A 12,315-nucleotide genomic window follows, 5' to 3' on the forward strand; every position below is an offset into this window, starting at 1 on the left:
GGCAGACAATTCTACTTCATTGTGCGCATACTTGGTCTGAACCACATGGCTGGTAAGTCATGAAATATTAATGGCCGTGCAAATCTGTTCTTCTATATCACAAGCTCCGCTGTGTTCCTGACCCCTGACTTCCTTTAATCATCTCCTAGGTGTGTGGTCTGTTACTATTCTGAGATATCTTGTGAATAGGGGCAAAGTAATTACTTGATCCCTGCCTGCTGCAAGAATCTTTTTGAAAAGAAAATGGATAACTTAAGAGAGAGACTTCCTCCTTGCACTGAAATCAATCCCCCTTGCCTGCTTCCCAAGATTTTTCTTTTGGTGGCCTGAATGCAGATCTACTCTGCTACTTCTTACTGTTTCTTTGATGACTTTAAAATCAGCATTTTTGCATCTCTTAAGTCATCATCTTCTCCTCCATAGATACGATTTCTAATCAGATGTTTTCTCTCCTCCTCTCCCTCCTCTACTAATTTTTCATAGGGTATCCTTATAAATAAGCTACAGTTCCATCCACTGGAAGTTTGACTGCAGTTTGTTGCAGGAAGGTCCAAAAAGCCTCCAGTAAGCAGCTGCAGTGCATATTGGTTCTAGGGCTAACTTGCCCTTCTTCCTCATAATTAGAGGCTGAATTAATGCCTGAAACATGAAGTTCTTTAAGAAGTGAGGCATATATTTTTGGCATAAACCTCCCTTCCTTTGTCTGTCCATTCTCTAACATTCCAAACACTAAATACAATGGTGTTACCGTTGTGGGGAAGTATGTTAAGTGCTTCCCAGCTCCCTGCCAAACATAGGAGAGGGCAGTGATATGATGCATGCAGATCTGACAACCAAAGGAGAATCAGCTGTCCAGGTAATATGGCTAGAGAAAGAGAAGTAACTATGGAAGAGTATTTGCCATATGGGAGCTATTTTAGTAAGTCAGCATGATGAAAGTATAGTCATGAGCAGGTATTTTAAAAAGTGAGTGTTTAGTGACTGCCAAAAGTATAGTGTAACAAGGACAAGAGTGACTGGACAGTTTAATACAAGGTTATTAAATATTGACCTACAAAAATGATTTCTGATTTCTAGAGCAATTTTGCCAAAGTATGGAAATCAGCAGTGCAGCACCAAAATCAACACTTTTTTAAATTACAGTTTCATATAAATAGGGAGGTGGGAGAGACTAGCAAAGGTTAAAACATTCATTATTAAGCAGAGAAAAAAAAACTAGAAAGTTTCAGACGCCCACTCTGTGATATCTAGGATGATACAGAAGCACCTATCTCAGCCTCTACTTTTCGTTATTTGCTCAATATATGCCATTTCTAAGAATCAGGTGTCAAGCTAGGAGGAATGCTCACCCTGAATTTTAAAGGTGTGATGAAATCGACCTACCCTTGATCTCAGTCTAGAGTTAGGTGCCTACACGTCTTTAAGGACATATGTGTCTGCCAGCAAGCACTTTTTGGACTTCTGGTGTCATTTTTTCCAGTACTTGCCTCTATTTCCTTTCTACCTGCCCAAACCTGTTCTTTACCATTTTCTTTCTTTCACACTTTTCTTGGAGTTTTTTTCTTTTTAAATGACCTCACTGACTTTCTGGCCTGTGAAAAAGGCTGACTCACAGCTTGACTCACACAAATGATAGCTATGAAGGAAAGCTAATCAATGATTAAAAACTAACAGCCTCTGACCTCTGAGGACCCCCTGCGCCCTTTGCAGAGAAAAGAGACCCTTAACTGTGCAATGGAAAGCTGGCCCAATCAGTGCTATATGAGCCACAAGGCAAAAGACTGGAGGAATCCTTCTAGAAAAAGGCGATACTTCCCTCTTCGTGTTATCTCGCACCAGCGTGATGTCGGGGTGTCTCGCTGCATAGGATGACTTATATGTGTGTAAACAACGTTAATGAGTGCGGCTGCAGATGCAGCCCTCCCTTAGCTCGCAAAGGTGACAATTACTAGCTCTGTTTTTGAAAAGAGACAAGCTCTGATCAGCTGAAAGGAGCAGTGAGTAATCCCCATCTACCTGGCTTTGTAGCTCTGAGCTGGGATTCATTTCTAATGAGCAAGACCAAAAAATCCAAACTACCCATCTCATGCTTTCTTGAGACTCCAGGTTAACCTTTATGTGTCTCAGTACAAAGTCTTAGGCAGAGAAGACCCTGGGACAGTGGTAAGTCAACAGCCCCATGTTTCTGGAGGACGGTACGAAACACGCCAGCCTCCGCTGTCCTCTCTGCTCTCGGCTATGCCCATGTTGCATGAACAGTCGATTCTCCTCCTTCCAGTCTATAGGCCGTTCTGCCGCCTTCCACCCCTCTGAGCACTATGTCCTCCGATGTGTTTAAGCTCTACCTGTGGCCCTTCAGGAGTTATGGAAACTGTCTGGCTCTGGTTTGAATGCAAGCTGGGGACTGGGTTGGCAGCATGCAGAAAACATGCAGTGCGTGTTTTCAGCAGCTTCCCTTGCGTGCATGGCACTCTGTTTAAAGTGAAAGCACTTGGTTTGGAAGTTAAAAGGGTGAAAGTGAAGGCTAATAATGGAAGGTTGTAAATGCAGCTGGCATTCTAGTACATAGCGTCTTTCATGCCATCCTTCATTTACTCTCCTTACTCCTTCTCTTTCTCTTTCAGTTCTTTCTTGTTTTTCTTCCTCTGTAAAGCATAGAGCATGCTGAGAATAATGGGGGTAGCTGAGTTTGGTTAGTTTACGTAAAAGCATAGAGCATGCTGAGAATAATGGGGGTAGCTGAGTTTGGTTAGTTTACATATCTCTGGGTACAATATGGGCTGCTGTTCTAAACTTGCAAGTGAAGTGATACATGAAGCATACACAGTGAACCCTGCTAAGGCGGAACTCTTCATAGTCTATGGATTTTATTGAAAATGATTTCTGACACTTTTCTAGAGCTTTGTAACCCTGAATAGAGATCCATACACATAGCACTCCTATGTGGGTGGGTATCGTTGGCACCCAGCAGCAGGCTACCGAATTCTAGTTCTGGTCTGGGCTTCTCACCTACGCTCCCTCTCTTTTCAGCTGAGAGACATGGGCAGCTCTAAGGGCAGTTCATCCTAGATTAGGAGAAATGCCTAATATGAACAGAAGGAATTGTCCTCTAGAGGTGCCTGTCTCTGTTACCCACCCAAGCTCTCTCTGGTTAGCTTAGCTGGAAACGAACCTTTCAGATAACAAAATCTACATGAGATGAATGTGACTCGTACAGAACCTCATGCAAAGTTCCCAGCAGGCAAGGTAGAGGGCAAGATCTCTCAAATATTTTTTCCGTACCTCAGTCTTGAAACAAGACCGTCTGTTTTAGGCAGTTCTGTCTCCCTTTTGCATCTGCTTTGAAGAACAGAAGCCAATCTGGAAGAGCTGTGAGCCCACAAAGCTAGCTGATTTCCACTGAAACCTCTGGAGCCCACCACATGTATCTGTGAGGCTGATCTCTCCCAGTGCACCTCCCTCATTGTCCTTCAGAGCCCTGGGGTTTCCTGTTCTTGCAAGAACAGAGGGAACTCCTCTGCCCAGAGATCCTCATCAAAAAGCGGTTGCGCAGAGGTAGCAGGAGGCAATATAGTATGAGTTCTGAGGTTGAACACACATTAGTGGAACTATTTCAAGCGATCTGTACATTCCCTGTACTTAAAATTTATTATTAACAGCTTGAGAGAGAGAAAAAAATTCATTGAACGATCAGCAAGGCATTCATAAGTCATTATTGTGATCAAGTCTCAGGGAAACACATGAGGCTTCACAAATATATCAAGTTTTATCTACCCCAGTTAAGCTGTTTTACATGAGAAACTGAAATTTAATCCGACTGATCTGTCTCTGTAGCAGCTCAAGGGGAAGCCAACTCAGATCCACCATAATCTGAGTAATAAGTTCAACACCAGCTTCCCCTTATCAGAGGGAAAAGAGCAGTTTCATCTCATAGTTTCTGCAGTCTGCCCCACGGTTATCTACTCCCTGGTGGCCAGATACCAGAGCAGACCAATTAGTGGAGTTCCTCTTCCAGGGGCTGGAAAGCAAAATGTCTCACTACGATACCCCTGTCCCTTCCTCCTCCCTGAGAGAGGTTTACTGGTACTTCCTTTCCCCAGCATGGGAGTTGCCCATACACCGATTTGAGGAAAAAGTTTGAAAAGTAGAACTTTTCCCTTGGCACAAATCTGCATTCTTTCTCCAGTCAGCCTCAAGGCTGTAAGACACTACTCTGTCAAACTCAGCCTTTAGAAACTTTCTCTCCAAGATCAGATAACTGGCAGGCTTGCTTCCTAACTACTCTACTACTTAGTGGGATATTTTGGTTTTGTTTAGAAACTAAAGTTCACTAACAGCCTCACTTCTTACCTCTGTACTTTGTTTTTTTGAATATCTACTGTTTGCTTATTCTGTGCAGCACAGATCCTGTATGGAATGTGATTTAAGAAACGTCATAAAGATGTTTCTGGGAGCAGTGAAGTCTTCAAAGGAAAATACTTGGGAAGCTGGAAACCTGGTGGGAGGGAAGATGTAATCTTTTTCTCATTTCAGATGAACTTCTGCCTTCCTACAAGTGAACTTCAAAGCCTTTGATAGCTGTGAAAATCAGAAGAGCCTTTATGCTAAGTAAAATCTATGTGGAAAGAGCACTGCTTCTGATCCCACCAGGAGCTGGTATACACCCCTTATGTTTGTCATCCTCTCAGCCTGTATAAAATAGTCAGTCTGCATTCGTTTGGCTGTACCTTTACTGTGCTGTGTAAGCAAAACCTATTATACTGCTTGCCTGCTGGGCTTGGAGATCAACCTGGATACTCTGCTGTGAACCAGCCTAGGTGATACTTTTCTAGATGGCTACACTCTGTGCTTTAGGACCCTGACAAGTGACAGAGTGTACAGTGCATCTTCCTTTCGTCCCAGCCTCCCTTACAGCATCAACATCAGGCAAACAGGTTACCTAAAAGGACATCATGACCACCAAGAGCTGGGGCTCTGGAGCAGGAGCTCCCAAGAAGAGGTGCTATGTGGATATAGCTGGTATGATGGGATGGGGAATTTATTCCTTGTAGCAGAACCAGGAACAAGAGACTACGTAAGGTTGCCACAGTAATGATGAGGGCTACAGAGTTAGCAAATGACACAGAACGGGAATGGTTATCCTGTTCTCAGTGGATGATTTCTGCCAAAGTAGCAAAGGCTGATGCGTTCAAGCCTCGCTCATTCAGTGCAACATAAAGAGACTCAGCGGGGCTGAGGGAAGCTGCTGTCTGGGTGGTGGGGGAGGTGGCCTGAGTGGGCTAGTCCTGGGAGAGGAGGCATGGCCATCGGCAGATTGCAATGGGCCCATGTCTTGCTCTTTCTTTCCCCAGGCGCTGTCAAATTGGAGAAGCTACAGCCTAACAGGACAGGCCATGGTGCAGAGGAAGTGCTGAAGTGGTACAGGTGCCTCAAGAGAAAGTGTCTATGAAGACTGAGCAAACAGCATTGGGTACTTTGCCAGGAGAAGGCAGTAGGTCTATTGATGTGCTTCTTGTAGGAAAACTGCAGGTGAGCCACGTTGGTAGCACAAAGAGCTGCAGGTCAACATGGGTAGAGAGTGTAAGGTGATGATTTCCTTTGGGCTGCTGCCAGAGTGAACTAATAGCTAGGGGAAACAAGAGCATCTAATCTTAGATACAGATCTGAATTGGCTGTCATTATGGCAGCATTTTCAGTTTAAGATTGACTCATCTTTCGCAAACCCAGGCTTATTTGTATTTGACCCTTCTAACAAATTGATTCACATCCAGGCATACCTGATTCACAGTGTCTGGAAACATAGGCGCCATCCAGTGCTTCTCTCTCATCCTTCATTACGTCCGTTCGACTTCTGTTCTCCAGACTTCCCATTCTGATTTATTTTCCCCTGCTTCTCCTGCTGCTGTTTTGCACGAGTCTGTCCCCCCAGGAGCCAACCTGTCTTCTGCCTTGCTCCTGCATGCTTCCTTCCTTCTCTCCGACAGGTAGCTCAGTTGTTCTTAAAAGCTGAAGAGGTATCACACTATTTTTGGAGTGATGCAGTGTGTTTGTATCCCACTGAGAGAGTGAAACTTGCACTTTCTGCTAGAGCATGGTCTTGAGAAGTAGATTCCTCCTGATGTGAATGGAATGTAATTGTTGACCTTATGATTGCCCCGAGGTATATAGAGAGTGACTTTCTGCAAGGATGACCTAAACTATGGACTGGGGCAAGTGGAACCATTTTTTTTAAGCTTCATTGGCTAGGTCGTTACCTTTGTACAATGGCAGGATAGGTCCTGGGCAGGTGTGGTATACAGCTATACAGGGATGTGGGCAGAGCTGTGACGGAAGTCAAGAGTGATCATAATGACTATTTGTTAGATATGCCATAGCAGGACAATGTTATGGGTTGAGTTATATGGGCCAGGGACAGGATATGAATTTGGAACTGGGAGGCAGAAGGCTAGGTAAAATAAATGAACTTAGCATAATCCAGTCCTTCACATTACTAATGAAGCATGAGTCAATAATGCTGATCATCACTGCCAAAGACAAATTTAAGCACAGTTTCCCTTTCTACTCTGCAGTGTTTATCATGATGGTCCCCTCCAAAATGGGCTCACCTCTGCAGAGCCAGTACGCATGACTTAGCAATTAGGCAAAGGGCATGCAGAGGAGGGAAGAATAGTATCAGCCCAAATTAATCCCTGCCCCTAATACAGGTAATGCACAGTGGTTTATGAATTAACTGTGTTTAAAGGACTGAGGCTCAACCTGAAGGATAGAAACAGTAACACAGATGCAGGTATGGCAGTAGAGATACCTTCACATCATGTTACTTGTTACAGAAATTTTTACTAAATAAGATTTTTAATAGTATATGATAGAGCCGTTCAATATCTCGACAAATGTGGCAATGAGGGAGAAAGCGAAACATGATGAAATCTAGCAGTATGGTAGGGTATTTTGGAAGACAAATCCTCTAGAAGAGAGGAAGTTATTCAGAAAAGCTTTATTCTAATTTGAGAAATGAAGATTTGTGGGCTCGCCAGAGAGGCTGCCAGTGATCATATCTGAATGTAAGCCAGAGAAAGCATTTGCAGCTCTAAGCAGCAAGGCAAGAGAAAAACCCAACATAATCAAGTAGCAAAGATTATTTGAGCAAATCTTGTGTCTTTTTCAAAAAAACAGAAATCTGAGCTTAGTGAGGCTAAGAGGAAGGAAAATTAACTACAGCAGGTAAAACAGCAGTCGCCTTACCCCTTGATTTTTGCGAGACTTTGAAGGGCTAATAGGTGAAGAGGTAACAGTAGATAACAGGAAACTGTGTAGGGGAGAAGCTTTCATGAGAAGCAGTGGATCTGTTGAGTGGCCAGGGTAGAAAAGGAGAACCCTTGAAGAAAAGGTCTTCTCAAGAAGCTGATTGATTTCAGGGTGTTGGTCTTCACTGCAGACTAAGTCAGAGAGAGATATAATCCTAAGCTACTATTTTCAAGCAGTAAAAACTGAGGAACTATGGGGCTTGAGGTAACAAGATAATAGATAGATCCTCCAGGGCAAAACCCAGCTGGCATGTGAATGCCGTTAGCCTACCTACAGGAAAGCTTATTGCCTTTTTGCAAAAGTCTCATGGAGCTTCTCATTATTTCCTGAATCTCAAGCAGAGATTTCTTGTCTGATCCTGTGATATAGTTCTTAAATGTTATGGATGGAGGTATAAGTAAAACCACACTTATTTAGTAGATCCCTATATGAAGTCTTCTAAATTTCACACCAGATGCAGAACTCTAGGAGAGGGCAGGAAGTAGTCCCCTTTCCCAGTTCAGAGCTCTGTTGCCTCATTATAAGCAGACAGCATCTCCAGGACTGGAGTTATGGAAAAACACAGAATGACATTTCAGCTGGAAGAAAAAAAAATGAAGCACTTTTCAGTCTAAAGTAGTCATTTTCCTCCTTGTGTAGAAGAAAAGGATTTCAAAAGCACTTAGAACTAACCTACCTTGGCATTCACTGAAGCTGGTGGTAAACACCGCTTGACTTCTGTGGAGCATATCTAGCTAGAGCATAGCTGCTTCTGAAAGCATCTGAGGCTCTAATTGTACTAGAAGGGGTTTGATGCACTAAGCTTGCTGCTCCAGCTGGTAGACTGAGTATTGATGATGTAGTTCATACTACCTAAAGAGTTCCTGACCTGCTGACTGCACAGAAATGTGTAATTTTATTCATACTGCTTAATTTATTTCTTTTTATTTTCACTTAATCAATATGAGAATGTTACTAGACTAGTAACCTCTTTACTTAATATTATTGAATGAGCGTAAGTTTCTAGTGGAGAGCTAATCTTTTCTTTTTCTTCTCTTTTATAAAACTGTATTTGATTAAGCAAACTTATACAAGTATGATTTTTGCCTTTTTTTACTGAGAAATTTGTTTCCTATTTTCATACTGTGTGAATAACGATGCACTTAATGAGTTCTTCCTATACTTTCTTCCAGTTTATTCCCATCTCTTTGTATTTTGAAACGTTATACTCATCAGTTTTATATCTTAGTCTGTTTTCAAGAGGTGTTTGCTCAGGTCAAAACTGCACAACTTCATGTGGCAGAGCAGGTCCACTCCATAAGCGTCTAGTTCTGCTGGTTGCCTTCAACATCTTTTCTGTGGCAATGTCACAGTAGATTTACAAATAGAGAGAGACCTTCTCTACCCTCCAAGCCCCAAGGACAGGTATGCTGAAAGTCCCCAGATGCGTTCTGCACCCTGCCTAGGGCTGAGGGGAGCAAGGCTGTGGGAGGAACCGATGGGCAGGGGAGGACAGTAGCTCCCCGGGGTCTCTCTCAGCTGTGACCCCGTGCAGGCATGCAGTTGAACTGCAGGAAGATTCAGCAATGACAGTGTCAAGACTTGCTGCTGGCTGGCTTTCCTTCTTCTGCAAGCAGTGGCTCACTTACACAGCTCCTGTATTCCCAGGGGAGCAAGGAAGCCTGCCTGTGATTTGGCGTAGCTGTAGCACACCATGCCACCACGTGTGCGGAACAGCCAAGGTAAATGCATGGTATTGGTGGTGGCTGTGTGCTTCCCCCCCCGCCCACAACCACAGCCAGTGCTCCACTGGCTGCCAGGCAAGCTTATTTGGCTGGCTGTCCTGACAGAAAACTAACTGTGAGAAAACCAAGAAGTAGTGTCCTGCTGAACCAGCTCATCCTGTGGCTGCACTGTTGCTAGGTCTGACATAAAAGACGGAGAGAAGATGGGCAGCCACGACCTAGGGGAGAGCAGAGGCTCCCCTTGGGGTTATCTAGGCACTGGATTGGTCTTGCTGCGATGTCAAGCCGCACACGGAGACCAGCTATGAGAATCTGCACTCACCAGCTTGAGTCAAGGGTTTTCAGTGCAGTCATAAGTAGTGGAATGAGAGTTGGTTGCAAATTGCATCCATCTTGCATCAAGTTGTAAGGGGGCTTGTTTCTTTCTTGAGCAAGTATAAATGTTTTCAAGAACTTCTATGGGAGAGAGATATGCATTGGCAAAGTCAAAGTTTTTTCTATTTGTACCTTTTTTTTTTTCTCTAGGTGCAACAGAGAGTCAATCTTGGACATCTCTCTGTTGGAAATGTGGTCACATGCCTTAAAGACACTGGGAAATGTTTCAGCTTTAACAAAACAGTGAATAAAGGCAATCTGTCCTCCTCCTCCCACCCAAGAACAAACCCCAAGCAACATTTGGTCAGAAATATTCTGACTGATTCCTAGGCGCAGCCAGAAAGTGGCAGAGGAGGGGCAAACTCAAAGTGGCTTTAGATCAGTCAGTATAAAAACTAATTCCAGTTCTGGATTTCAAGACTATGGTCAAATCTGGTAGGTGATATCTGGAGGAAATGTGAGGGAACACAGGGGAGTTGGGTTTGGCCTGTTTCTAAAATCCACGTGTAATATTCTTCATGTATATGCTTCATAGTCCCACAGTAAATACCGTAATTTTCCCATTTCACAAAGTTAAATGCCCACATGCCCACTTGCATACAGAAAAATGGACCCAGGTACAGTTGGGATTCCGACAGCCTGTGGAGTTTAGAAAGATCATTTTCAGACTGGGGAGAGGTTAAGGGTGTTGCTGTTAATTGCAGAAAGGGTATTTAACATCTTCCTGATAATAAACAATACAAATAACATTAATTCTGCTGTCATCCCTGTAGCTGAGAAGCATTGTTAAGATACCACTTCTGCTTAATATAAATATTGTCCACTGTACTATTTTCTGTTTTCTTGGGTGGGTTGTGCCGTGGTTAGCAGTACAAAATTTCCACAACACTGCTTTAAGTAAGTCTTGCCTTTTTTCACTCACACTTCTTGTTTATGAAGCCAGCTGAAATGACTGCATGCACAGCCAGGCCCCCTTTCTCATTCCCCGTCCCTGGCTCTTTCTATGTTTTGGAGCAAGCTCAGATTGCCAGGAATCTTCAGATATATCTCCTTCCCTGCTGTCCTGTAAAATCAACAAACATCCCCACCTTCCCCATCCCCGTTTCCCTCTGAATGCTTAAAGACCTGGGAACTTAGCACTTCTGGTGGGATTTCAAAACCCAGCCTAAGTGCAAGTGCCAGATTCTAGCTAAACAGCTGCTGTGTACTGTCAGATCTACACACTACAATGATTTGTGTAGCCCATTGCTGAACCAGCTAGAGTCATTTATTTAAAAAATAAAGAGACAGATAGAGTCAATTCTTCCCCTTCTCCTAGCAAGCTGATACCATGTGCCTCTCTTAAAAACGGCTTGCTCCAGAATGCATTAGAGCTAAATTATCATTTATGTTTGTCACAGGGATTGCTAATGTGTAATGAGATTTTAGAGTTAATGTTTTGTACAAAGCACTTAGCAGAGCTGGGATGAAATTGGTTCAGGATTCTGATGTGGTGTTTTAATTAAAGATATTTTCCAATCAGGGCCGAGCAAATGACTTGTCGCAAGATTTTGTACCCATCAGCCAATATACCAGTGCAATCCTGGTCTTGCTTTCTGCTTTCGGGTTCTCTTGAGGAAATTAGAGGAGAAAACCCCTTTGAAATTCATGCAGAAAAGCCTTTCTTCATCGGCAGCCCTTAGCAGAAGAAGAAACATGTATTTGACGCTCAGAAACTTTCACCTGGACATCAGTGGTCTGATACATTGCAAGGTGACACTAGCTTTACGCTGCTGTGATTTTGTTGAACCTGCGCCTACAAATTGGTGCCACATACAGAGAAAAACTGAAAGCGGTGCCAAGCCAGGTCCTGTGAGTTGAGTCCTAAGCTCTCATCTGCCATACCAGGGTCCCGAGAGCTGACTGTAAACTCCTCTTCTCTCTTGCTCTGTCAACAGGCACAGAATCCAGGGAGGAGATGGGAAAATGGGTGATGTAGATCCAGAAAGGAGATGATGAATTTCCAAAAACTGTACCTGGTAAAAGTAGTGTAATGACGACCAAGTCGTCACTGACTTAAACAGTCTTTAGATGTATGACACAACAGAAAATCCAAATTTATGTTAAAAGGCACAACTTCTATCAATAGCTAGAAAACAAGGGTTGTTATTACCAAGCTAACTGTTTTCTTAGATATCTCTGATCCATGCATGGAACTTCAGTCAATGTAGGGTCTTAACCTGGGATTTATGCTTAAAATAAAATCACAAAGCTATAACCAAACAGGGAGTCTAGCATTCAAGGCTGGTTCTAGGTAGAGACAAAGTAAGTCTGTGGCAGAAAGATGGCCATGGTCCCATTGTTTACTTTGCCCATACTACAGCCCTGAAAAGCCAACCCGGGAGTCACTGCCAACAGAGGGCATGGGGCATGCAGAGTGGTGGCTGCTGCTGGGAGAAACGAGTTGCCCTTCTCGGTGCTCATCACATTTAAGCTGCTTCGCCCTTCCCCTCCCGCCTCTCTGGCCACCAGAGCTGTGATCGAGGTTGCCAGGCATCCACCACCACCACCCTGGCTGCCTACCCAGGTCCAATCCACCTCCCCAGGTAAGAAATGGCACCTGCCAGCACCCCCAGGCAGCCCCGTTGAGGCCAAGTTGCTCTGCATCAGCTTTGAGGTGGTGAAATAGTACTGCTACAAAGCCGGCTGGCATGGGTATCTTGCTGTGACATGGTAACATCATTTGCTTAGATAATAAGACTGGGGCATAGCAAACCACCCCAGATTTGTATAGCACAGTATTTATTTTCACACATGTTTCTGAGATAAACTCTTTTAGGCCTGAATAGCTTTGAATAGCCACTACCTTTCCGTAGTGTGGGCTGCATCCTACTTGGTATGAAATAGAAACAAATCCATCTTTATATTCTCA

This window comes from Struthio camelus, chromosome 3 (genome assembly GCF_040807025.1).
Source record: "Struthio camelus isolate bStrCam1 chromosome 3, bStrCam1.hap1, whole genome shotgun sequence".
Taxonomy (NCBI): domain Eukaryota; kingdom Metazoa; phylum Chordata; class Aves; order Struthioniformes; family Struthionidae; genus Struthio; species Struthio camelus.